The following is a 27591-nucleotide window of genomic DNA, read 5'->3' on the forward strand; positions in this document are numbered from 1 at the left end:
CTATGGAAGCACTGCGGATGTGTGCATCTTTAGTGCTTCTAGAATGGGTGAGTGGCTTTGTGCCAACCAGCTTGCCCTGCCCGAGTCCAGAAAACTGCCTGGATATGCAGGTCCGCCGGCTCCATTTGTCATCGTGGCGGATGAAGGGTTTGCATTGACTCCCCATGTTATGCGGCCCTTTCCAAAGCGTGGTTTGGATGTCAGGAGGCGTATTTTAAACTATCGGTTGACTCGTGCCCGTCAGTATGTTGAGTGCGCTTTTGGGATACTCTCTAGCAAGTGGAGGGTGTTTTTGTCATCCATACAAATGGAACCGGAGAATGCTACCCTGGTGATTCAAGCTTGTGTTGTTCTACACAACTTCACCAGGATTCATGAGGCTTCCTCTTCAGTTGACATGGAAGATTTTCCGACGTCATCAGGTTTGGGTTTGGAAAGGACCCTGCATAGACGACCTGGGACTGCAGGCATTGCAGTTCGGGAACTCTATGCAGACTACTTTTACAGCCCAGAGGGGTCCTTGCCATGGCAGAGGGACACAATTCGTGGCAGTGTTTGAAATCTTCTGGGCTCTTTAGTTGTTTATTATTTTGTAGATAGATTGTTAATTTATTGTTGTAGTTGAGTGTAGGGACTCGCAAGAGAATGAGGACCCTTGACGTGGGCTTGCGGGCTGAGGTTTTTTGGCTAGAACATAGTTAAAAGTAAATATCAATACTAATGATGTTTTCCACAAAATGTCACCGACATTAACATCATTAGTATTTAGTGTAATGGGCCAAAAAATCTTCTAATACCTCATGTTCTCATTCTAGCAAAATACACATTATGTTACTCAAAATAAATATTTAGGTACATTGTGAACTGGTGTGCGTCTATATGTGTTTAGGAAATGTGTTGAAGAACTGTAAAAGTTGTTTTTTTGAATAAAATTTACACAAGTCAATTTCCATTTTCTGATCAAAATTTTCTTTTTGAAACATGTCATTAAATAAAGGATACACAAACAACAATAATCAAAGCAAAAAAACATTTCAAGAACATATGACACTACAGATCAAAAAGGTCTCGTGTAAACGAGGCTGGCCCATACGATGATTGTGGCCGTACATGACCAGGATCAGTGGCCCGAGTTGCAATACTTGGTGTGAAAGTGGATGCTATCGGGTCTTGGGACCGTTGGTAAGTCGGTTGGGGGGGAAGGGGGGAAATGGTCCTTGAGGTGGGTGTTGAGGCTGGTGATCGCTACGTCCATGTTGCTGTGGGGGGATATTCAAGATCTGCTTGCGCAGATCATTCATATGGGAGTGTATGTCTCCCTGGTAAGGGGAGGCGTACATTTTAATAACAAGGGCCATTGATGCCACACATTCATGATGCATTTCAATGGGCACTTGCTTCAATAAAGGTGCAAGGCCCCTCAGCATTGACTCCTCAATGCCATCACTCCTCCTCTGGGCAAGGAAATCTATGACTCAGGCATCTATAATCTCCCGAGTCGGTTGCCCAGAGGAAGATTGAGGGACATTTCAGTGACGCCTGGGCTGCATCTGCTGGAGTGTTGAAGGGCTCCTTAGAGATCGGGTGGCCTCAGCCTGGGATGGCTGGTCCGACTCCTCAGCGGGCGTTGGGGCAGGACTAGCTGCCGGTGAAAAAACTGCCGGTGTATCACTTGCCGCATCGGAGTCTTCAGGCTCATCAAGACTGTCCACAGTACTGTATAGGAAAAAGACATGAAAACATATATTACATCATTTGCCTACTACATTTCAAAAGTAGTTAATGTTTTCTAAATAAAATCAACTGTGTGTGAACTACATATACGTTGAGCATGCATACATCACAGATTTTATCATAATTTAGAATTTTCTCCTTCAATGTGAATTTTGAAAATAAGAATAAATTACATTTTTCATGTTAATTAGCTCAAACGCCAAATATTAAAATATTTCTAAAAAATTGATTGGCGTTTGGATCAGTCAAGCACAAAACGAGGTATACACATTCAAGGACCAAAAGCAGTGCTGATATTCTGTCCGTCTCTTCTGTATCTGGACTGCTTTGAACTTCCTACCATCCATATGTAATGTAAACCAAAAAGAACATCATTTCATAATAAATAACATTGAGCACGCATCACAAGGCCATGGTGGTAGTAGTAGTTACTATTCAGCAGTACGGACACTGTTGGAGCATCATTATACTCTATTAAAAGTGGATTCTGTATGTGTCATTTTTATATAGTTGAACTTTGATGACTCCATGTTGAGGTTTATAAGCAAACATTAAAACTATGAAAAATGTGAATTACAGTACAGAAGAGGTAACAAATCCTGAAACCACCATAATAAAATTAGCGTGTATGTTCCAGAAATTATGAACATAACAAAACATACACAAATGGGTACGCTATTAAGGGCCACAAAAAGGCAACATGCTTTTCCATAAACTTTACACTTTTATTACATATCCCCAGGATAAGTACACAAGATCATATTAGCCTGGGAACAACAGCCAACTACCATGACGATCAACTGTAGGAGGCGACAATGCGTGCAGTGTGCACGGGCCATCTCCCTTCTCGATTTCTGCTCTAAATGCTGAGATCTATGTGACTTGTTCAAGAAAATAGTGCCAGTCAGGAAATAAAAAGATACCGGAGGTGGCATGTGTGCTCTGCACGTGTCGTCTCATCATACAGCTCATCATCGGTGGTGGCCGGTGTTACTACCCCACAAAAATGATTTGGTTCACCGACACAAAGGATAGGTCAACAATTGTACAACGCCACACAACCCCTTACATTCTAGACCTCTATGGCTAAACCAAAATTAGGAACTAATAATTACCAGGAAAAAAGGTTTTTAGCACAACAAAAAAAATACGGCCTCAAATCCATCACCGGACGCAAAAACTGCAATTGAGCAGCGTATAAATATGGCCTCTTTTTGGAGCTGCCTTCCCCACTCCGGCCTTGACTATTCAGCTCCTGGCGGAATTGGTCCCGGCAGCTGTTCCACCTTGTTTTTGTCTGTTTCAGTGTAAAGAAATGAAATATTGCATTTAATGTAAAGAAATGTAAGTCAAAACATTAAAAATATATCAGTAAAAATAGCAAAGGGAAAAGTAAAAGCAAAATCAAGTTGCCAATTCAGATAAATGTATGAATAGGCCGGATTATACAGCACATGGTACAGTACTGCAGGTGTGGGGATACTAATGTACAATAAGTTCAGGAAGGAGGAGATTAGTCGTGCAAGCCATTTGGACTAAAAGAATTTATAATATGACATGGAGACAACTATAGGATGCTCAATTACAAAAGGGACACATGTGACGAAATAACAAGTGCACATACAGGTTTGAGACATGAGTACTGTTTGCTGGAGCAAAGGGAGGCTCAGCCATTTATTGAAAAAAAAAGATGGGGTATGGTATTTAGTGCACGACTGTTCCCAAAACCATGTACAGGTTTTATGCCAAATGAAGCTGGACCACTAAATATGCATTCTTCTGACCGCATGGAATTTATAGCTACATAATTTTAGGGACAAACTGGGCAAGGACAGTACAACGACATTGCTGGCACTTACCTAAAGCTGCACGGCCACGGCCATCTGCTTTGGACCATTCTGCCCGCCTCATGTTACGGGCCACTTGCTCCCAAGCCGACTCCTTGCGAACTCGGTCCTGATAATTATTTGACCGGACGTCCCATAGTTCGGGCCTCTCCTGCACCAAACAAATAATCTCTCCACATTCCAGTGGGGCATCTTTGTTGGCAGTAAATATAATAGCCAGACACTTACTGCCACACGACACTATGGATTTTCACCACAGGTGCCTAGCAATTTGCATAACCTGTGACCTTAAACTTCCTGTATCAGATTTTTTAAAATTTTATTGGCACAAGTTCTGGCAGACAGTTTTGCCATGGCAAATGATAGAAATAAAACGGACGCGGACGCGTTTTTTAATGGACCCATTGACTTGAATGAGTCCGCAAACTGTTTTCCTGCGAAAATAATAAGACAGGTTATATTTTTTTGACGGACTGGAACCATGGATCATGGACGTGGATGGCAAACGGTGCATTAGCCGAGTTTTCCACGGACCCATTAAAAATCAATGGGTCCGCAGAAAATCACAAAAAACGGCGCAACGGACACGGAACACAACAACGGTCGTGTGCATGAGGCCTTACTGAGTGCTTTACCATTTACTATGTACTGGTGACTTGCATTATTCCTTCCCATGTGCATAACCTTACATTTGTCAGTGTTAAACCTCATCTGCCACTTATCTGCCCAAGCCTCCAATCTATCCAGATCCCTCTGCAGTAATATACTGTCCTCTTCAGTGTTAATTACTTTACAGAGTTTAGTGTCATCTGCGAAAATTGATACTTTACTGTGCAAGCCTTCTACAAGATCATTAATAAATATATTGAAGAGAATAGGGCCCAATACTGACCCCTGAGGTACTCCACTAGTGACAGTGACCCAATCTGAGTGTGTACCGTTAATAACCACCCTCTGTTTTCTATCATTGAGCCAGTTACTTAGCCACATACAGACGTTTTCTCCCAGTCCGAGGGCTTCAGAAGTAGATCTGAAAGATCCACCCCTCCCATGTGCCTCTTGTAGTCCAGGATACAAACTGATTTGGGGGTAGTGGTTGTGGTACCTCATACAGGAGCAGGGGAGCTGGCGTTAGTGTGAATGGTGGTCAGTACAAGGACGTCTCTCTTGTCCTTGTACTTAACCACAAGCATGTCCTCATGGAGGAGAGCCCTACTTTCACCCTTTCTCAGTGGTTGTCCTATCAGGGATTTACCAGGCCTCTGATTCTTGCGTACCGTGCCGCAAGCACCAGTACTTCTGGCAGTTAAGGACCTGAATAGGGGTATGCTGGTATAATAGTTATCCACATATAGGTGGTAACCCTTATCCAGCAGTGGGTTCAGTAAGTCCGACACGATCTTCCCACTAACTCCTAGGATTGGAGGGTCATTCTGGGGGTTCTATCCGGGAATCTTTCCCTTCGTAAATTCGGAACTTGTGGGTGTACGCGTAGCTACTCTCACAAAGTTTGTATATTTTTATGCCATACCTTGCCCGTTTGTTACTGTACTGGCGGAAGGGGAAACAGGACAAAATGCACCCCACATTTTGTTCCCCATTTCCGCCCGAATTCTGCAACACCCAATATGTGCTAAAAAATTATGTTTGGGGGCGCACAGCAGGGCTCTAAAGTCAAACAGGGACGTGTACCAGTGCCAGGGACGTGTACCCTCTACACATAGTTATTATATATTTTTGTGCCAACACCTCTAAAGTCAAACAACAAAATTTGGATTTTGCTAACCAGAATTGGCAGACATTGATTTTAGGTGCCACGTCGTATTTAAAAGATTCCTGAGGTCCCCAGAAATTAAAAACCCCAAGAAGTAACCCCATTTTGGAAATAGCACCCCCGTATGAACATTTTAAGTGGTGGAAAGGGTACTTTTCAGCAAACAGGTGTCTCACAGAAGGCAGAAACACTTGTTAAATGATTTTAAAGCACACATTTATGAAAATGAAAAATTACTACCAAACCTCAATTTTTTTCCCACAAGGGGTTGAAGGAGAAAATGTACCCCAGTATGTGTTTCCTATTCTCTCCCCATTCAGAAAACACCCCATATGTGCTGGTAGCCTGCTCTATAGGCACAGAGCAGGCAAACAACAAAATATGGATTTTGATAACAGGCCTGAATTGGCAGACATGGATTTTAGGTGCCATGCCACAATAAAAAATTCTTGAGGTCCCCAGAAAATTTGTTCCCCATTTTCTCCCCATTCAGGAAATACCCCATATGTGCTTGTAGCCTGCTGTATTGGCGCACAGCAGGGCTCTAGAGGCAAAGTGCAAAATATGGTTTTTGCAGGCTTGAATTGGCAGATATGGATTTTTTTTTCACAAGGGGTTGAAGGAGAAAATGCACCCCAGTATACACTCACCTAAAGAATTATTAGGAACACCTGTTCTATTTCTCATTAATGCAATTATCTAGTCAACCAATCACATGGCAGTTGCTTCAATGCATTTAGGGGTGTGGTCCTGGTCAAGACAATCTCCTGAACTCCAAACTGAATGTCAGAATGGGAAAGAAAGGTGATTTAAGCAATTTTGAGCGTGGCATGGTTGTTGGTGCCAGACGGGCCGGTCTGAGTATTTCACAATCTGCTCAGTTACTGGGATTTTCACGCACAACCATTTCTAGGGTTTACAAAGAATGGTGTAAAAAGGGAAAAACATCCAGTATGCGGCAGTCCTGTGGGCGAAAATGCCTTGTGGATGCTAGAGGTCAGAGGAGAATGGTCCGACTGATTCAAGCTGATAGAAGAGCAACGTTGACTGAAATAACCACTCGTTACAACCGAGGTATGCAGCAAAGCATTTGTGAAGCCACAACACGCACAACCTTGAGGCGGATGGGCTACAACAGCAGAAGACCCCTCCGGGTACCACTCATCTCCACTACAAATAGGAAAAAGAGGTGAAAATTAAACTGTTGAAGACTGGAAAAATGTTGCCTGGTCTGATGAGTCTCGATTTCTGTTGAGACATTCAAATGGTAGAGTCCGAATTTGGTGTAAACAGAATGAGAACATGTATCCATCCTCTAATGGCTACTTCCAGCAGGATAATGCACCATGTCACAAAGCTCGAATCATTTCAAATTGGTTTCTTGAACATGACAATGAGTTCACTGTACTAAAATGGCCCCCACAGTCACCAGATCTCAACCCAATAGAGCATCTTTGGGATGTGGTGGAACGGGAGCTTCGTGCCCTGGATGTGCATCCCTCAAATCTCCAACTGCAAGATGCTATCCTATCAATATGGGCCAACATTTCTAAAGAATTCTATCAGCACCTTGTTGAATCAATGCCACGTAGAATTAAGGCAATTCTGAAGGCAAAAGGGGGTCCAACACCGTATTAGTATGGTGTTCCTAATAATTCTTTAGGTGAGTGTATGTTCACCATTTTCTCCCCATTCAAGAAACACCCCATATGTGCTTGTAGCCTGCCATATGGGCGCAGAGCAGGCAAACAGCAAAATATGGATTTTGCTAACAGGCCTGAATTGGCAGACATGGATTTTAAGTGCCATGTCGCATTTTAAAAATTTCTGAGGTCCCCAGAAAATAAAGACCCCAAGACGTGACCCCATTTTGGAAATAGCCCGTGCGAACATTTTAAGTGGTGAAAGGGTACTTTTCAGCAAACAGGTGTCTCACAGAAGGCAGAAACACTTGTTAAAAGATTTAAAAGCACATATTTGTGGGAAAAAAAATTACTAGCAGACCCCAATATTTCTTTCCACATATAAACATAGAATGTGTTGGCAGATAAGAACCATTTGGCCCATCTAGTCTGCCCAATATACTAAATACTATGGATAGCCCCTGGCCCTATCTTATATGAAGGATGGCCTTATGCCTATCCCATGCATGCTTAAACTCCTCCACTGTATTTGCAGCTACCACTTCTGCAGGAAGGCTATTCCATGCATCCACTACTCTCTCAGTAAAGTAATACTTCCTGATATTACTTTTAAACCTTTGCCCCTCTAATTTAAAACTATGTCCTCTTGTAGCAGTTTTTCTTCTTTTAAATATTCTCTCCTCTTTTACCTTGTTGATTCCCTTTATGTATTTAGCAGTTTCTATCATATCCCCTCTGTCTTGTCTTTCTTCCAAGCTATACATGTTAAGGTCCTTTAATCTTTCCTGGTAAGTTTTATCCTGCAATCCATGTACTAGTTTAGTAGCTCTTCTCTGAACTCTCTCCAAAGTATCAATATCCTTCTGGAGATATGGTCTCCAGTACTGCACACAATACTCCAGATGAGGTCTCACTAGTGCTCTGTAGGGCGGCATGAGCACCTCCCTCTTTCTACTGTTAATGCCTCTCCCTATACACCCAAGCATTCTGCTAGCATTTCCTGCTGCTCTATGACATTGTCTGCCTACCTTTAAGTCTTCTGAAATAATGATCCCTAAATCCCTTTCCTCAGATACTGAGGTTAGGACTGTATCACAGATTTTATATTCTGCTCTTGGGTTTTTAAGCCCCAGGTGCATTATCTTGCTTTTATCAACATTACATTTTAGTTGCCAGACTTTTGACCATTCCTCTAGTTATCCTAAGTCCTTTTCCATTTGGTGTATCCCTCCAGGAACATCAACCCTATTACAAATCTTTGTGTCATCAGCAAAAAGACACACCTTACAATCGAGGCCTTCTGCAATTTCGCTGATAAACATATTAACCACCTCAGCCCCCCTAGCTTAAACACCCTTAATGACCAGGCCACTTTTTACAGTTCTGACCTACACTACTTTAACCTTTTATTGCTCGGTCATGCAACTTACCACCCAAATGAATTTTACCTCCTTTTCTTCTCACTAATAGAGCATTCATTTAGTGGTATTTCATTGCTGCTGACATTTTTACTTTTTTTGTTATTAATCGAAATTTAACAATTTTTTAGCAAAAAAATGACATTTTTCACTTTCAGTTGTAAAATTTTGCAAAAAAAACGACATCCATATATAAATTTTTCTCTAAATTTATTGTTCTACATGTCTTTGATAAAAAAAAAATGTTTGGGTAAAAAAAAAATGGTTTGGGTAAAAGTTATAGCGTTTACAAACTATGGTACAAAAATGTCATGTTTCCTGAGGTTCTACAATGGCTAGACAGTACAAACACCCCACAAATGACCCCATTTCGGAAAGTAGACACCCTAAGGTATTCGCTGATGGGCATAGTGAGTTCATAGAACTTTTTATTTTTTGTCACAAGTTAGCGGAAAATGATGATTTTTTTTTTTTTTTCTTACAAAGTCTCATATTCCACTAACTTGTGACAAAAAATAAAAACTTCCATGAACTCACTATGCCCATCACGAAATACCTTGGGGTGTCTTCTTTCCAAAATGGGGTCACTTGTGGGGTAGTTATACTGCCCTGGCATTTTAGGGGCCCAAATGCGTGCGAAGTAGTTTGAAATCAAAATCTGTAAAAAATGGCCGGTGAAATCCGAAAGGTGCTCTTTGGAATGTGGGCCCTTTGCCCACCTAGGCTGCAAAAAAGTGTCACACATGTGGTATTGCCGTACTCAGGAGAAGTTGGGCAATGTGTTGTGGGGTGTCATTTCACATATACCCATGCTGGGTGAGAGAAATATCTTGGCAAAAGACAACTTTTCCCATTTTTTTATACAAAGTTGGCATTTGACCAAGATATTTATCTCACCCAGCATGGGTATATGTAAAATGACACCCCAAAACACATTGTCCAACTTCTCCTGAGTACGGCGATACCACATGTGTGACACTTTTTTGCAGCCTAGGTGGGCAAAGGGGCCCACATTCCAAAGAGCACCTTTAGGATTTCACCGGCCATTTTTTACAGATTCTGATTTCCAACTACTTACCACACATTAGGGCCCCTAGAATGCCAGGGCAGTATAACTACCCCACAAGTGACCCCATTTTGGAAAGAAGACACCCCAAGGTATTCCGTGAGGGGCATGGCGAGTTCCTAGAATTTTATATTTTTTGTCACAAGTTAGCGGAAAATGATGATTTTTTTTTTTTTCTTACAAAGTCTCATAATACACTAACTTGTGACAAAAAATAAAAAATTCCATGAACTCACTATGCCCATCACAAAATACCTGGGGGTGTCTTCTTTCCAAAATGGGGTCACTTGTGGGGTAGTTATACTGCCCTGGCATTCTAGGGGCCCGAATGCGTGAGAAGTAGTTTGAAATCAAAATCTGTAAAAAATGGCCGGTGAAATCCGAAAGGTGCTCTTTGGAATGTGGGCCCCTTTGCCCTCCTAGGCTGCAAAAAAGTGTCACACATCTGGTATCGCCGTATTCAGGAGAAGTTGGGCAATGTGTTTTAGGGTGTCTTTTTACATATACTCATGCTGGGTGAGAGAAATCTCTCGGCAAAAGACTTTTCCCATTTTTTATACAAAGTTGGCATTTGACCAAGATATTTATCTCACCCAGCATGGGTATATGTAAAATGACACCCCAAAACACATTGCCCAACTTTTCCTGAGTACGGCGATACCAGATGTGTGACACTTTTTTGCAGCCTAGATGCGCAAAGGGGCCCACATTCCTTTTATAAGGGCATTTTTAGACATTTGGATCCCAGACTTCTTCTCACGCTTTAGGGCCCCTAAAATGCCAGGGCAGTATAAACACCCCAGATGTGACCCCATTTTGGAAAGAAGACACCCCAAGGTATTCAATGAGGGGCATGGCGAGTTCATAGAATTTTTTTTTTTTTGGCACAAGTTAGCGGAAATAGATTTTTTATTTTTTTTTTCTCACAAAGTCTCCCTTTCCGCTAACTTGGGACAAAAATTTCAATCTTTCATGGACTCAATATGCCCCTCACGGAATACCTTGGGGTGTCTTCTTTCCAAAATGGGGTCACATGTGGGGTATTTATACTGCCCTGGCATTCTAGGGGCCCTAAAGCGTGAGAAGAAGTCTGGAATATAAATGTCTAAAAAATTTTACGCATTTGGATTCCGTGAGGGGTATGGTGAGTTCATGTGAGATTTTATTTTTTTGACACAAGTTAGTAGAATATGAGACTTTGTAAGAAAAAATAAATAAATTTCCGCTAACTTGGGCCAAAAAAATGTCTGAATGGAGCCTTACAGGGGGGTGATCACCCCATATAGACTCCCTGATCACCCCCCTATAAGGCTCCATTGAGATGTCCGTATGTGTTTTGCGGATCCGATCCAGGTATCCGTGGATCCGTAAAAAACATACAGACATCTGAATGGAGCCTTACAGGGGGGTGATCAATGACAGGGGGGTGATCAGGATGTCTATATGGGGTGATCACCCCCCTGTATGGCTCCATTCAGACATCTGTATGTGTTTTGCGGATCCGATCCATGTATCCGTGGATCCGTAAAAAACATACGGACATCTGAATGCAGCCTTACAGGGGGGTGATAAATGACAGGGGGGTGATCAATGACAGGGGGGTGATCAGGGAGTCTATATGGGGTGATCACCCCCCTGTCATTGATCACCCCCCTATAAGGCTCCATTCAGATGTCCGTATGTGTTTTGCGGATCCGATCCATGTATCCGTGGATCCGTAAAAAACATACGGACATCTGAATGCAGCCTTACAGGGGGGTGATCAATGACAGGGGGGTGATCAATGACAGGGGGGTGATCAGGGAGTCTATATGGGGTGATCACCCCCCTGTCATTGATCACCCCCCTATAAGGCTTCATTCAGATGTCCGTATGTGTTTTGCGGATCCGATCCATGTATCCGTGGATCCGTAAAAAACATACGGACATCTGAATGGAGCCTTACAGGAGGGTGATCAATGACAGGGGGGTGATCAGGGAGTCTATATGGGGTGATCACCCCCCTGTAAGGCTCCATTCAGACGTCTGTATGTGTTTTGCGGATCCGATCCATGTATCCGTGGATCCGTAAAAAACATACGGACATCTGAATGCAGCCTTACAGGGGGGTGATCAATGACAGGGGGGTGATCAATGACAGGGGGGTGATCAGGGAGTCTATATGGGGTGATCACCCCCCTGTCATTGATCACCCCCCTATAAGGCTCTATTCAGATGTTTGTATGTGTTTTGCGGATCCGATCCATGTATCCGTGGATCCGTTAAAAACATACGGACGTCTGAATGGAGCCTTACAAGGGGGTGATCAATGACAGGGGGGTGATCAATGACAGGGGGTGATCAGGGAGTCTATATTGGGTGATCAGGGGTTAATAAGGGGTTAATAAGTGACAGGGGGGGTGTAGTGTAGTGGTGTTTGGTGCTACATATTGCTGAGCTGCCTGTGTCCTCTGGTGGTCGATCAAAACAAAAGGGACCACCAGAGGACCAGGTAGCAGGTATATTAGACGCTGTTATCAAAACAGCGTCTAATATACCTGTTAGGGGTTAAAAAAAAATCGCATCTCCAGCCTGCCAGCAAACGATCGCCGCTGGCAGGCTGGAGATCCACTCGCTTACCTTCCGATCCTGTGAACGCGCGCGCCTGTGTGCGCGCGTTCACAGGAAATCTCGCGTCTCGCGAGATGACGCATATATGCGTGTCTGTGCGCAGGGCTGCCGCCTCCGGAACGCGATCCTGCGTTAGGCGGTTAGGAGGCGGTTAAACAATATGGGTCCCAGAACAGATCCCTGAGGTACCCCACTGGTAACAAGACCTTGGTCTGAATATACTCCATTGACTACAACCCTCTGTTGCCTGTCCCTTAGCCACTGCCTAATCCATTCAACAATATGGGAGTGCAAGCCCAAAGAATGCACTTTATTGATAAGCCTTCTATGTGGGACAGTATCAAAAGCCTTACTAAAGTCTAGATAAGCGATGTCTACTGCACCTCCTCCATCTATTATTTTAGTCACCCAATCAAAAAAATCAATAAGATTAGTTTGACATGATCTCCCTGAAGTAAACCCATGCTGTTTTTCATCTTTCAATCCATGGGATTTTAGATGTTCCACAATCCTCTCCTTAAGCATGGTTTCCATTAATTTCCCCACTATTGATGTCAGGCTTACTGGCCTATAGTTGCCCGATTCCTCCCTACTACCTTTCTTGTGAATGGGCACAACATTTGCTAATTTCCAATCTTCTGGGACGACTCCTGTTGCCAGTGATTGGTTAAATAAATCTGTTAATGGTTTTGCTAGTTCACCGCTGAGCTCTTTTAATAGCTTTGGGTGTATCCCATCAGGCCCCTGTGACTTATTTGTATTAATTTTAGACATCTGACTTAGAACCTCTTCCTCTGTAAAGACACATGCATCAAAAGATTCATTAGTCTTCTTTCCCAACTGAGGTCCTTTCCCTTCATTTTCCTTTGTAAAAACTGAACAGAAGTATTCATTGAGGCAATCACCTAGTTCTTTATCTTCTTCCATATACCTTCCTTCTTTTGTTTTTCATTTGGTAATTCCTTGTTTTAGTTTCCTTTTTTCATTTATGTATCTGAAGAATGTCTTATCGCCTTTTTTCCCTGACGGAGCTAATTTCTCTTCTGCCTGTGCTTTAGAAGCTCTTATAACTTGTTTGGCCTCTCTCTGCCTAATCTTATAAATTTGTCTTTCATCCTCGTTTTTTTTTTTTATAATTCCTAAATGCTATCTTTTTGTTTTTAATGATTTTGGCCACTTCTACTGAGTACCACAGTGGTCTCTTCCTTTTTTTGCCTTTACTGACAAGTCTAATGCTATTTTCTGTTGCCTTCAATAGTGGCACTTTTAAGTAGTCCCATTTCTCCTGGACTCCAATGAAACTGTTCCAGTCTGATAGGGACTCATATACCACTAATCTAATTTTAGAAAAGTCAGTTTTTCTAAAATCTAAAACTTTTGTTTTTGTGTGGTGTGACTCAGTCACTGTACTTATAGTAAACCACACTGACTGGTGATCACTAGATCCCAAGCTTTCCCCTACAGTAATATCAGATACCAAATTCCCATTTGTGAATACTAAATCTAAAATGGCCTCCTTCCGGGTTGGCTCCTCCACAACTTGCTGTAGAGATAATCCCAGTAGGGAATTTAGAATATCTGTACTCCTGGCAGAACTAGCTATTTTGGTTTTCCAGTTTACATCTGGAAGATTGAAGTCTCCCATAATGATAACTTCCCCCTTCAATGTCATTTTAGCTATTTCCTCAACTAGTAGATCATTTAAGTTAAGGGAGAAAATGGGGTTAAGGGAGAAAATGCACCCCAGTATGTGATCCCAATTATCTCCCTATTCAGGAAACACCCCATATGTGCTGTATGGGCGCAGAGCAGGCAAACAGGAAAATATGGATTTTGCTGAAAGGTCTGAATTGGAAGACATGGATTTTAGGTGCCATGTCGCATTTAAAAAATGTCTGAGGTCCCCAGAAAATAAATTTCCCCATTTTGGAAATAGCCTATATGAACATTTTAAGTGGTGGAAACGGTACTTTTCAGAAAACAGGTGTCTCACAGAAGGCAGAAACACTTGTTAAAGGATTTCAAAGCACATATTTGTGAAAAAAAATAATAATTACTCAGTGTCCCCATTTTGGAAAGAGCACCGCCGTACGAACATTTTAAGTGGTGGAAAGGGTACTTTTCAGCAAACAAGTGTTTCACAGAAGGCATAAACACTTGTTAAAGTATTTCAAAGCACATATTTGTGAGAGAAAAAAAAATACTAGCAGGCCTTAATTTTTTTTCACAATGGCTTGAAGGAGAAAATGTACCCCAGTATGTGTTTCCCATTTTCTCCCCATTAAGAAAACACCACATATGTGCTTGTAGCCTGCTGTATGGGCGCATAGCAGGCAAACAGCAAAATATGGATTTTGCTGAAAGGTCTGAATTTGCAGACATGGATTTTAGGTGCACAATAGAAAGAGTAAAAGTCCAGCTCACCAATAATCCACAGTGCGTGGACAAGCCAAGGCTGGCTCAGTATAGACCAAACAGAAGAAACGTCCAGCACGTAGTATGCTAAAACACTGCATCATCTTTATTCCATCGTACATACAATCAGTGTACAAAAGCAGTGGTCGTCACCTCCCGTCAGACCGACATGTTTCTAACCAGACGGTTCACAGTGGCGGATTACAATAGGGACGTTCGCGTCGGCAGCTCCGGGCCCAGCACCGCTGGGGGGCCCAACGCTGACCCGAACGCCCACATACTGCTGCGGGGCACGGGAGCGCATAGCTCCCTGTCCCGTCCGCGATCACCGCCATAGGCTTCAGGCCTTGAAGGCCTGAGGCCTATGCGGTAGAGAAATCCCAGCCCAGGCATGCGTGATGACGTCATCGCGTGCCTGTGCCGGGACGCAGCACTGTGACGCGCCTGACTCTGCGAGCAAGCCCTGGACATACAGTAGGTGAGTATTTATCTTTTAATTTTTTTGTTCATTTTTTATTTTTTTATTTCATGTGCCTACTTTGGGGGGACACACAGGAGGACATATTAGGGAAGTTAAATCGAGTACATTGGGGGGGAATGTGGGGGCTGTATGGGGCCAAATTATTATGGGAGGGAATACTATGTGGGGGCTAATTACTATGTGGGGGCAGTGTGGGGGCAAATTGCTATGTGGGGGCGGTGTGGGGGCAAATTGCTATGTGGGGGCAGTATGGGGGCAAATTGCTATGTGGGGGCGGTGTGGGGGCAAATTTCTATGTGGGGGCTGTGTGGGGGCAAATTGCTATGTGGGGGCGGTGTGGGGGCAAATTGCTATGTGGGGGCGGTGTGGGGGCAAATTGCTATGTGAGGGCTGTGTGGGGGCAAATTGCTATGTGGGGGCTGTGTGGGGGCAAATTGCTATGTGGGGGCAGTGTGGGGGCAAATTGCTATGTGGGGGCGGTGTGGGGGCAAATTTCTATATGGGGGCAGTGTGGGGGAAACTATTGTGTGTGGGGAAATTGCTATGTGGGGACAAATTACTGTGTGGGGACAAATTACTATATGGGGCAGTGTGGGGGCAAATTACTATATGGGGCAGTGTGGGGGCAAATTACTATATGGGGCAGTGTGGGGGCAAATTACTATGTGGGGGCAGTGTGGGGACAAATTACTATATGGGGCAGTGTGGGGGCAAATTACTATGTGGGGGCAGTGTGGGGGAAATTGCCATGTGGGGACAGTGTGGGGTAATTTCTATGTGGGGGCAAATTACTATGTGGGGAAAACTATTGTGTGGGGGCAGTGTGGGCAAATTACTATGTGGGGGCAGTGTGGTGGAAATTACTATGTGGGGGCAGTGTAGAGCAAATTACTGTGTGGGGGCAAACTACTATATGGGGGCAGTTTGGGGGAAATTACTATGTGGGGGCAGTGTGGTGGAAATTACTATATGGGGGTGTTGCTATTGGGGAGGCACTGTAGGGGCAATTCTATTATTTTTGGGGACACTATACAGGGATTATTGCCTGGAGCACAATATAGGGTGTTATTATTACTGGGGTTCTCTAGGGGACATTATAGCTGCTGTGGACACTATAGGAACATTTGGGGTAATTTATCAAACTGGTGTAACGCAGAACTGGCTTAGTTGCCCATAGCAGCCAATCAGATTCCACCTTTCATATTTGACAGCTCTTTTGGAAATCCAGTTCTACTTTACACCAGTTTGATAAATTACCCCAATTATGTCTATTAGGGTCACTATTTTTTCAGCAGTATAGTTCCTGGGGCATTGGGAAGCACAACGGGCACAGTATTGGGGGTGGCAACAGGATGACACTGTGGGGACACCAGGATGAGGAGGTTGATGGAAAAATTGAGAAATCTAACGTGTCTGTGTTACAAACTGTAGAGACGAGATGCGGCTGAAAGAATTTGCCATGGTGGTCTGGGTCAAATGGAGGAGAAGAGGAAAGAGAAGGTCTACATGACAGGAGATGTCACTGGATGTAAGAGGTATGTGGTGCTGTATTCTCCTCCATGTCTTTTTTATTACAATTATATGTATTTTAAATTTGGTGACTAAATTTTTCAGTTTAGGACCCAATTTGGGGTATTTTTTTTTAGTCTGAAGATGTCATATGGCCTAAGAAGAGACTGTGGCTCCCATGAAGCACCGCAGCCTCTTCATACAAAAAAAAATAAAATAAAATAAAATGGAGGAGGAGGAGGAGGAGGAGGAGGGGGGGGCAAGTTTGGTAGACAGCCCCGGGCCTATCATGCACTTAATCCGCCCCTGACGGTTCATAATCATGATCATAATGATAATGCAGCGTTTTAACATACTACGTGCTGGACGTTTCTTCTGTTTCATAGATTTTAGGTGCCATGTCGCATTAAAAAAAAAATTGAGGTCCCCAGTAAATAAAGACCCCAAGAAGTGACCCCATTTTGGAAATAGCACCCCCGTATGAACATTTTAAGTGGTGGAAAGGGTACTTTGTCTCACAGAAGGCATAAACACTTGCTAAAGGATTTCAAAGCACACATTTGTGAAAAAATAAAATTACTAGCAGACCCCAATATATTTTTTTCAAAAGGGGTTAAAGGAGAAAATGCACTCCAGTATGTGTTTCCCATTTTTTCCCTATTCAGGAAACACCCCATATGTGCTTGTAGCCTGCTGTATGAGCGCATAGCAGGCAAACAGGAAAATATGGATTTTGCTAAAAGGCCTCATTTGGCAGACATGGATTTTAGGTGCCATGTCACATTTAAAAAATTCCTGAGGTCCCCAGAAATTAAAAACCCAAAGTAGTGACTCTATTTTGGAAATAGCACCCCTGTACGAACATTTTAAGGGGTGGAAAGGGTACTTTTGACCTAACAGGTGTTTCACAGAAATGAATATGTAGTGGTTGGTGAAAAGTGATTTAGTCCGCTTAGCTTACAGATCCAAAGATACAGTCCTGATCAAAAGTTTAAGACCACTTGAAAAATGGCAAAAAATCATATTTAGCATGGCTGGATCTTAACAAGGTTCCAAGTAGAGCTTTAACATGCAACAAGAAGAAATGGGAGTGAGAAAACATTTTTAGAGCATTCAATTTAATGAAAACAACGAATAAACTAAACAGGCTGGATGGTCCGCATCCGTGATGCGGGAAGCACACGGCCGGTGCCTGCATATTGCGGACCAGCTGTTTTCGGCCTGCAATGCGGCCACTGCCGGGTAACAACCGTGTGCATGAGGCCTTATATATAGGATTTTTCATCACATATTTTTTTTCTACAACACATGTTGCTGTCGTGCGACACATGTCACTGTTTAGCCCAATCCTTAAGGCTACATTCAGACGACCGTGGTGTTTTGCACATCTGCAAATATTTGATCCGTAAAACACGGATGCCAGCCCATGTGCGTTCCACATGCCGCCGCTATCATAGAAAAGGCCACGGTGTGCTGCCCGCATCTTTTGTGGCCCAATTATATTGAATGGGTCTCCAACCGTTCCGTAAAATTGCAGAACGGATGCGGACTCATTCTTGCAGTCGTGTGAATGAAGCCTAAATAGGTGCAAATACTGCTCCAGTCAGGGGCTAAAGTAGAGTTCACTCCAGGACTGCCGGACAGGGGCCTACATTGTAATGATGTGCACGCCTCGTCATAAATCAGGGGAAACAAGTAAAACGCTGAAGATTTTGTTGCAGAAACTTCTGTAACTGAATATTAGTTCCATTCATTTGACTGGATCTTGCAGAAATCCATGTGCTTTCTGCCAAAACATCCCCATTCAGGTGAATGAAAGCTGCAGTGTGTGAAGCGCCATCACTTTCCTGGAGCGATGCCTGGAGCGTCTCTCCATGGGTTAATATGAGGAGTGGACATAGAGCCTGGTCGGGGGGTGTCCTGAGATCCATCCACCTTCCTGACTGGTCCCTACAATTGGGTGACACCCGCAGGGAGGAGCTGACCTGGTAAGAAGCCTGGGTGTGGGCAGGTGGCTGTAACCATGTGTTAGTGCTGGGGCTCCATCTTGTGAGCAGGGACAATGAGAGATTCCATGTAAAAAGCATGAAGATGCCCTAGACATGGGGGTGCGAGAGTGTTGTGTGGGGCTCAGGAGCTGGTGCTATAGAAGAGTGTCAGGGGCCGTGTGGGAAATGAGAGGCCGAGACATCAGCTGGAGACTAATGAGCTCAGGGGCAGAGCAGTGTCTGTCCGCAGACCTCCTGTGTATGAGACTGCTGGGACTGACTACATGTAGTGAAGAGACAGAGCTATGAGACTGCTGGGACTGACTACATGTAGTGAAGAGACAGAACTATGAGACTGCTGGGACTGACTACATGTAGTGAAGAGACAGAGCTATGGGACTGCTGGGACTGACTACATGTAGTGAAGAGACAGAGCTATGAGACTGCTGGGACTGACTACATGTAGTGAAGAGACAGAGCTATGAGACTGCTGGGACTGACTACATGTAGTGAAGAGACAGAGCTATGAGACTGCTGGGACTGACTACATGTAGTAAAGAGACAGAGCTATGAGACTGCTGGGACTGACTACATGTAGTGAAGAGACAGAGCTATGAGACTGCTGGGACTGACTACATGTAGTGAAGAGACAGAGCTATGAGACTGCTGGGACTGACTACATGTAGTAAAGAGACAGAGCTATGAGACTGCTGGGACTGACTACATGTAGTGAAGAGACAGAGCTATGAGACTGCTGGGACTGACTACATGTAGTGAAGAGACAGAGCTATGAGACTGCTGGGACTGACTACATGTAGTGAAGAGACAGAGCTATGAGACTGCTGGGACTGACTACATGTAGTGAAGAGACAGAACTATGAGACTGCTGGGACTGACTACATGTAGTGAAGAGACAGAACTATGAGACTGCTGGGACTGACTACATGTAGTGAAGAGACAGAGCTATGAGACTGCTGGGACTGACTACATGTAGTGAAGAGACAGAGCTATGAGACTGCTGGGACTGACTACATGTAGTGAAGAGACAGAGCTATGAGACTGCTGGGACTGACTACATGTAGTGAAGAGACAGAGCTATGAGACTGCTGGGACTGACTACATGTAGTGAAGAGACAAAGCTATGAGACTGCTGGGAATAACTGAATGGGGGTCATTACTTACAAGGTTACACCTTTTCTGTGATAAAGTCAGAATCCTCACTTTTGTGGCTTTTTAAACCCTTCGGAGGTAATATTTTGATGCCGTTCCCCCCACTGGGGAGGCCCCTCCATATTCACACACATTTAGTCCTCTCTCACACAAGTGAGTTTACCCGTACGGGTCCAATGCATGAAGTGAACGCAAAGAACCTACGTTGAATCCTGACCCATTTATTTCTATAGGTCTGTGCACATGAGCGTTGTTTTTCACACATTATTTCTGCGTTCAGGAAAAATCACAGCACGTTCTATATTCTGCGTTTTTCACGCAGCCCTGGCCCCATCGAAGCGAATGGCGCTTTAGTGAAAAACGCATTTCATCCGAATGCAATACATTTTTCAATGATGGTTGGTAGGAGATGTTAGTAAATCTTCAGTGTTTTTTTTTTTTTACATGCGTGAAAAATGCATCAAAACTGATTGCAACCGGTGCAGAAAAAACTGAAACACTGAACGCAATTGCAGACAAAACTGAATGAACTTGGTCACAGTCTGTATCGTTTGTGGGAAAGAGGCCTTACACCATTTCCAGGCGCAAAATGCCGGAGCATGCGCATAATAATTTATGACGAGGCACATCCTCCAGCAGCTCGGGGGCCATCAAAGAGCTGCATAAAAAGCATGTTTTGATATGTGACCCCCGATAAATGTAGTAAAGCGACAGAACAGACATCTATATGAGACTATGGCTACATACACACGACCGTGGTGTGTTTTGCGGTCCGCAAATCGCGGATCCGCAGAACACGGATGGCGTCCGTGCGCTACGCAATTTGCGGAACGGCACGGACAGCCTTTTATGTAAGTGCCTATTCTTGTCCGCAAAGCGGGGACAAGAATAGGACATTTTTTTGGGGGGGTTTTTTCGGGACCACGGAACGGAGCAACTGATGCGGACAGCACACATTTTAGGGAGAAAACGGGATGTAAATGACTAGAAGTGGAAGGAGTACTGGTGAGAAGTCTAGAACTGTATGTGTGAAAAATCTAGCTGAATGGATATGGTGGATCAATCTAAGAGGAAGCAAACAATGATTAGGAGTTAACTGTAATTGGATGTTCAGTGCATAACCGTATGCAGGATGTAGGAAACATTTCTAAGAAATTGTGACTGAGTGGATGTAGACGAGATAAAAAGGGTAATTCTGACTAAGAAACTGTATGATTTATGGAAGCCTATAAGACACCGCCTAAACTAGGGCGCCCTCATAGTCTGCGGGTACCAAATTTGAAGATGAGTTCTCCCCCAAGGGGTGGTAAGGAAATTGCTGGCCAGGAAGAGACAATACAAAGCACACAGGTGATAAGTGTTAAACAGAGTCCCTTATCCATGAGATCTCAGTTGCTTTATTTATAGTAAAATTTTAAACATAGGTATTGCTCTTTAGGCTGGTCATTGCACCCGCATACTGTAGCTTCTTCGGGCCAGATCCCCTGGACCAGGACATACTTGAATGTCATTCACCAATATGGGGGTTCTGACCAAACAGAAGTGGGCTGAGCTCCAGCAGACCAGATATACCACTACATTAATGGGATTAGCTTGATGTCGTATCATATAACACTGGAATGGTATGATGTAAATATGTGGCACCAAACTCCCAGGGGTTCAAAGGTGACTTCAGCTTCCTTAATCATCTCCCCCTGGACTGTACTTTGTTTGGACCACATGGACTTGTATTGGTTCCTCATTTCCGACATTCTCTTTGCACACCCTTTTAGACAAGTAGAACAAAAGCTTAGTTCCAGCATCAAAACAAAACTGACCCAACTTGGCCACTGAAAATTCCAGTCCTCCGTTGAATTAGCTTTCTAAATTCTTCCTTTTAACCTTTTAGCTTGTTCAACGTCATGCTTGACCTGCAAAAGACCAGAGGGATCTATGTAATGACAACAGGCAGGACCCACCACCTGACACATAATACCTTGCAAGGTTGTTAAATAATCCAGCACCAGGTTGTGCTGGTTAGATAACAATGCCAGCTGCCTCGTGATTGATGTTATGTTTAGGGCATCAAAAATATACTCTGTAACATTATCAAACAATCCTGCCAGTTTTTCTATGTTATGAGTACTGGCAGACCCATAAGGTTCAAGGATATGCCAAATTGTACGTGCCAGGGAACATGCATCAGTTCCTTTGCCTTACTCTCTTGCTTATATAGCATGTGCTGGGGGATGTTACCGTATGAAAAATCTGTATTCTCCTATACCCAAGTTGCAGAAGTTAGCCTAGCCAGAGTACAGGATCCCTCTGCTCCCAAAGTAAACCACTTGCATGCATTATGACCACATACACTATAGACAGGTGTCTTTGGGTAGCGCAAATGCGCTGCTTCTATAGTGCACCAACATATCTGCTAGCTCTACTAGCCTTAGGGATTTGTGGAAATGGCGCCAAGCTGTACTAGTCTTGCTCCCCATGGGACTGTGATATTTTTCCCACGTGCATGGTGAAGCATCACTATGATTATACTCAGTCCCAAAATAAGTAATAGCTCCTTTCTGTGTATAAGTATCATTATCCCCTTCTGTGAAGTTGGATGCCCATGCCCAGGTTGGATCATGCACATACCGACCCAAGACATCTTTCGAGTATGGCATGCTACAACCTATTTGGTTTGTAGCTTTGGAAAACTAATTTTTAGCTTAAGGCTTGTCTGTAATCCATTTTTGGATTTTGCCTTTTAATGATGTTAGCCACCCACCAAGGGTCAAAAACATGACCCAGGCATCTTCCTTACAGATCTTCACCTTGTATCTTTTCTTGCTACACTTCTGGCAGATCTGTGGCATGTCTAGGTAGAAGATAAGTCCTTAAAAGCCACCCAAGGAGAAGGCTAGGGGGGAGGTGCTGGAGGCCCTCTTCCATGGTCAGGTCTCGCTCTTGGAGAAGCCCTGATCCATAAGCATTTTCCTAAAAAAATATCCTGTATGATATGTGCGGCTTCCTCCCATCCACTTTCTTAGGCAGTAGAGCCACAACGTTTTGCACTCAGGGCTCCAGCAGAGGGAGAGCATGGCTAGGCTTCCTGCTGTTGACCCCTTGCTGTGAGGAGGCAAAGGTGCTGGCATCCTGGGGAGGGCTTGAAGAGCTGGCGGAGGGGTTTGTATTTGCCGTTCCTCGGGTGCCTTTCTGTTGCTTGCTGGTCGGGGCCATGACTTCTTCCGGCAGGGTCTGCCTCTTTTATTTTCTTCTGGAGGGTCCTCGCAGGCTCCGAGGGGGCTGGAAGAGCTGTGTGGGTCTTCTCTGGCTTGCTGGACAGGGTCTTCTGGGGAGCAGGGCTGTCAGTTTTCTCCTCCGGTCCTCTTTGTCTGGATTCTTCCTGCTTTCAGGGATCCCCGGCAGTCACTGATCATTGTCGTCTGGGTTCCTCGGAGGTTCCATGTCCTGAAGATCCTCCTCGATGATCACTGGGTTGCTGAAGATCTTCGATCGTATTTGTCAGTTGAGACCGAAGTAAGCACCATCTAATGTCGTACACCAGGACCGTCAGGCAGCAGGCTGAGAGGTGGTCGGGGACCGGGAACTCTTGTTCCTAGGGAAATAAGCCGACTTCTGCTATTCAGCGTGGGGCTAAGACAAATGTGATTGCAGATGCCAAAAGGCCGAGTTTGGGGGGGTACCCAATCATGCTTTAAAAAGTTTAAATTATATCCCCTGAAACCAGTTCTTATTTTATTTATTCAAATTAAAAAACTAAAATAAAAACCAATAAAATACACTAACTATTTTACATACTTATTCTATTAATTCTCCTCTAATCTAAAGCCTTCTTTATAAGCATAATACACCAACCTTTCAAAATTTTTAATTGTAAATAATTCCCTTTTAACCCCTAAAGGACCCGCGCCATACATGTACAGTGCATAGGTCCATGACTTAAAAACCAACGCCGTACATGTACGGCGTGGCGATCGGGCGGGAGGAGGAGCTGTGCCTGCACGATCCGCGGCAGGGGTCTGGCAGTCACTGATAGCCGGACCCCTGCTTATTGCGCCGCCATTGGTGAAAACACCATTAACCCTTAATGTGCCGCGGACCGCGCTGACCTAGGCACGTGCGATGTCCATGCAGGGATCGTTGCTGCCATCAGGTCCCCGCGCTGCTGTGACAGGGACCCAATCACAGGGAAGGCAGCCGATGCCTTCCTTAAGCATCGTAGCTGCCTTCCGTGACAGCCTGTGAGATCCAGCCCCCTGTATCTCACTGGTAATACACGTAAAGCCAATACTTTACAATACACAAGTATTGTAAAGGGGATCAGACCCCCAAAAGTTGAAGTCCCAGAGTGGGACAAAAAAAAAAGTTAAAAAAAAGGTTAAAAATTAAGTTTTACAAAAAATATGTTTCAAGTAAAAAAAAAAAGTCCTTTTCCCAAAATGAAGTAAAAAAATAAAAAAATAAATTAAAAATAGGAAAAAAAAAAGAAAAGTTGACATATTAGGTATTGCCGCGTCCGTACCGACCGGCTCTATATCACATGAACTAACCCCTCAGATGAACACCGTCCAAAAAATTGAAAAAAAAATGTTTTTTTAGCACAATTTTTATGTCACCTTACATCACTAAAAGTGCAAAAAGGTGTATGCCCCCCAAAATAGTACCAATCTAACAGTCACCTCATCCCGCAAAAATGAGCCCCTATCTAAGACAATCGCCCAAAAAAATGAAAAAAAAACATAGCTCCCAGAATATATAGACACTAAAACATTTTTTTATTTGCAAAATGATGTTAGAGTAAGGCCTCATGCACAAGACCGTTGTTGTGTTCCGTGTCCGCTGTATCGTTTTCCGTGATTTTCTGCGGACCAATTGACTTTCAATGGGTCCGTTGAAAACTCGGATAATGCACCGTTTGTCATCCGCGTCCATGATCCGTGTTTCCAGTCCATCAAAAAAATATGACCTGTCCTATTTTTTTCACGGACAATGGTTCGCGGACCCATTCAAGTCAATGGGTCCGTGAAAAAACACGGAGGCACAAGATTGTCGTCCGCGTCCTTTTTTTTCCTATCATTTGCATGGCAAACTTGACTTAGATTTTTTTTCACTTTCCCTCATGTCTGGTGATCCTCCAAAAATCAAGGAAGACACACGGAAACAAAAACGGAAACGGATCACGGAACAACGGAACCCCGTTTTGCGGACCGTGAAAAAATACTGTCGTGTGCATGAGGCCTTAAATGTAAAAAAAATAATAAAAGTAGAAATATTAGGTATCACCACATTCATAACAACCTGCTCTATAAAAATACCACATGACCTAACCCCTCGTGTGAACACCGTAAAAAAAAAAAAAAAAAGGTGTCAAAATAGCCATTTTTCCTCACAATGCATCACAAAAAGTGTAATAGCAAGAGATCGAAAAGTCATATGCTCCCCAAAATAGTGCCAATCAAACCGTCATCTCATCCCGCAAAAATGATACCCCACCTAAGACAGCCGCTCAAAAACTGAAAAAAACTATGGCTCTCAGACTATGGAGACACTAAAACATGATTTTACTTGTTTAAAAAATATCATTGTGTACAACTTACTTTAAAAAATATATACATATTAGGTATTGCCACGTCCGTAAGTAACTGCTCTATAAAAATATCACATGACATAACCCCTCGGGTGAACACTGTAAATGCCTTTTTTTGTCACCTTACATCACAAAAAGTGTAATACCAAGCAATCAAAGTCATATGATAGTACCAATTAAACCATCATCTCATACAAAAATAATAATTAGACCCTACATAAGACAGTCACCCAAAAAAAAAACAAAAAAAAAAACTATAGCTTTCAGAATGTGGAGACACGAAAAAAAATTTTTTTTTCAAAGATTCTTTATGTAAACAAAAACAAACGACCAAATAAGGTTGTCATATTCGGTATTGTCGTGTCCGTAACAATCTGCTCTATAAAAATAGCACATGATCTATCCTGTCAGATGAACGTTATAAATAATAAAAATGGTGCCAAAACAGCTATTTTTTGTTACCTTGCCTCACAAAATGTGTAATATAGAGCAACCAAAAATCATCATACCAGCAAACCTGCCACCTTATCCCTTAGTTTCTAAAATGGGGTCATTTTTTGGGAATTTCTACTCTAGGGGTGCATCAAGTGGTGTTCAAATGTGACATGGAAGCTTAAAATTATGCCAGTGAAATCTGCTTTCCAAAAACTATATGGTGTTCCGTTCCTTCTGCGCAATTCTGTGTGCCTGTACAGCAGTTTACGACCACACATGGGGTGTTAATGTAAACTACAGAATCAGGGCCATAAATATTGAGTTTAGTTTGGCTGTTAACCCTTGCTTTGTAACTGGAAAAAAATTGATTAAAATGGAAAATCTGGCAAAAAAGTGAAATTCTGAAATTTCATCTTCATTTTGCACTAAATCTTGTGAAACACCTAAAGGGTTAACAAAGTTAGTAAAATCAGTTTTGACTACCTTGATGGGTGTAGTTTCTAAAATGGGGTTATTTTGGTGTGGTTTCTATTATGTAGGCCTCACAAAGTGATTTCGGATATGAACTGGTCCTTAAGTGGGTTTTGAATTTTTTTTAAAAAATTTCAAGATTTGCTTCTAAAATTCTAAGACCTCTTTCACACGGGTGTCATGACTTTGGTCCGGATGCGTTGCAGGTGCGTTCAGGGAAAATTGTGTGATTTTGCTTGCGAGTGCTGTCAGTTTTGTATGTGATTTTGTCGCGTTATTGTGTTTTTCCCGCACGCGTGACATGTGGATTACATGCGTGTTTTGTTTCCCGTTCTTTTTTTTTTTAAAATATTTTTATTGATTTTTCAATAAAGAACAGAGGGTAACAGGGTACCAAGGTATGGCACGCAGGCCAAGTCAATATACTGATGCAGACATAGTGGATACATTATGGTTTACATTCAAGTAAAAATGATAATCCAAGAGCATAGCATAACGAGTAATCTGATGGAAATTAGGCGTATAATGAAAATTCGAACCACTAGCATTAGAGGGGTATGTTGTGTAATCCTAAGGTGCACATAACGTTCTGGTTTGATTAAAGGAGGAAAAGACATCTGCTGGTAGGTAAGTGAAAAGGACACTCATGTTCCATCTATACTAGGGGATCTCTGAGTACCTAAATGTAAGTTTTAGTGGTTAGGGGGATTAAGGGGGTAAGGGGGGGGAGTTTTATTTTGGGGAGATCTGAAGGTCGACCAAGTATGCCATTTTTTAATAAAGGACGTGTGTGTGCGGTTTTCCCATGAGGATAGTTCCTCGAATCTGTGTAACTGATCAACCTTCTGTAACCATTGGTCTATGGATGGTGTCTGACTTTGTCTCCAGAGTCTGGGGAGTACAAGACGGGCAGCAATCAATAATTGCAGAAAGACGAAAGGTGTGTGTGGAGAGTCTCCATCCTGGTTAAGGGAAAGTAAAGCTAATTGTGGAGAGGGCTGAAGTGAAGTATGACATATTTTGTTTGCCAGGGAAAAGATTTCAGTCCACCAATTTAGTATCAGGGGGCATGTCCACCATATATGAAGGAAGGTCCCTCTTTCCCGAAGGCACCTCCAGCAAGTGTCTGAATTGTTTTGAGAGAAAAGTGCGTATTTGTCTGGAGTGTTGTACCATCTTGTGAGGATTTTGTAGCTATTCTCCTGAATTCGGACACAGCGGGAGGCCCTGTGAGGATGTTCCAGAATTTTGTGAAGAGAGGTGAAAGGAATGGTGATGTTCAGGTCAATTTCCCAATGTTTTATGAAAGCAGGTTTGGCTAAAATAGGCGGTGAGCGAAGTTTGCTGTAAATCTGTGATATAAGCTTCCTTGGAGTTGTGGAAAGAGAAATCACAGACTCAAACCATACTAGCGGACGTAAAAGATCACTCTTGTGAATGTGTTGGTTC

Source organism: Bufo bufo, chromosome 6 (genome assembly GCF_905171765.1).
Source record: "Bufo bufo chromosome 6, aBufBuf1.1, whole genome shotgun sequence".
NCBI classification, from domain to species: domain Eukaryota; kingdom Metazoa; phylum Chordata; class Amphibia; order Anura; family Bufonidae; genus Bufo; species Bufo bufo.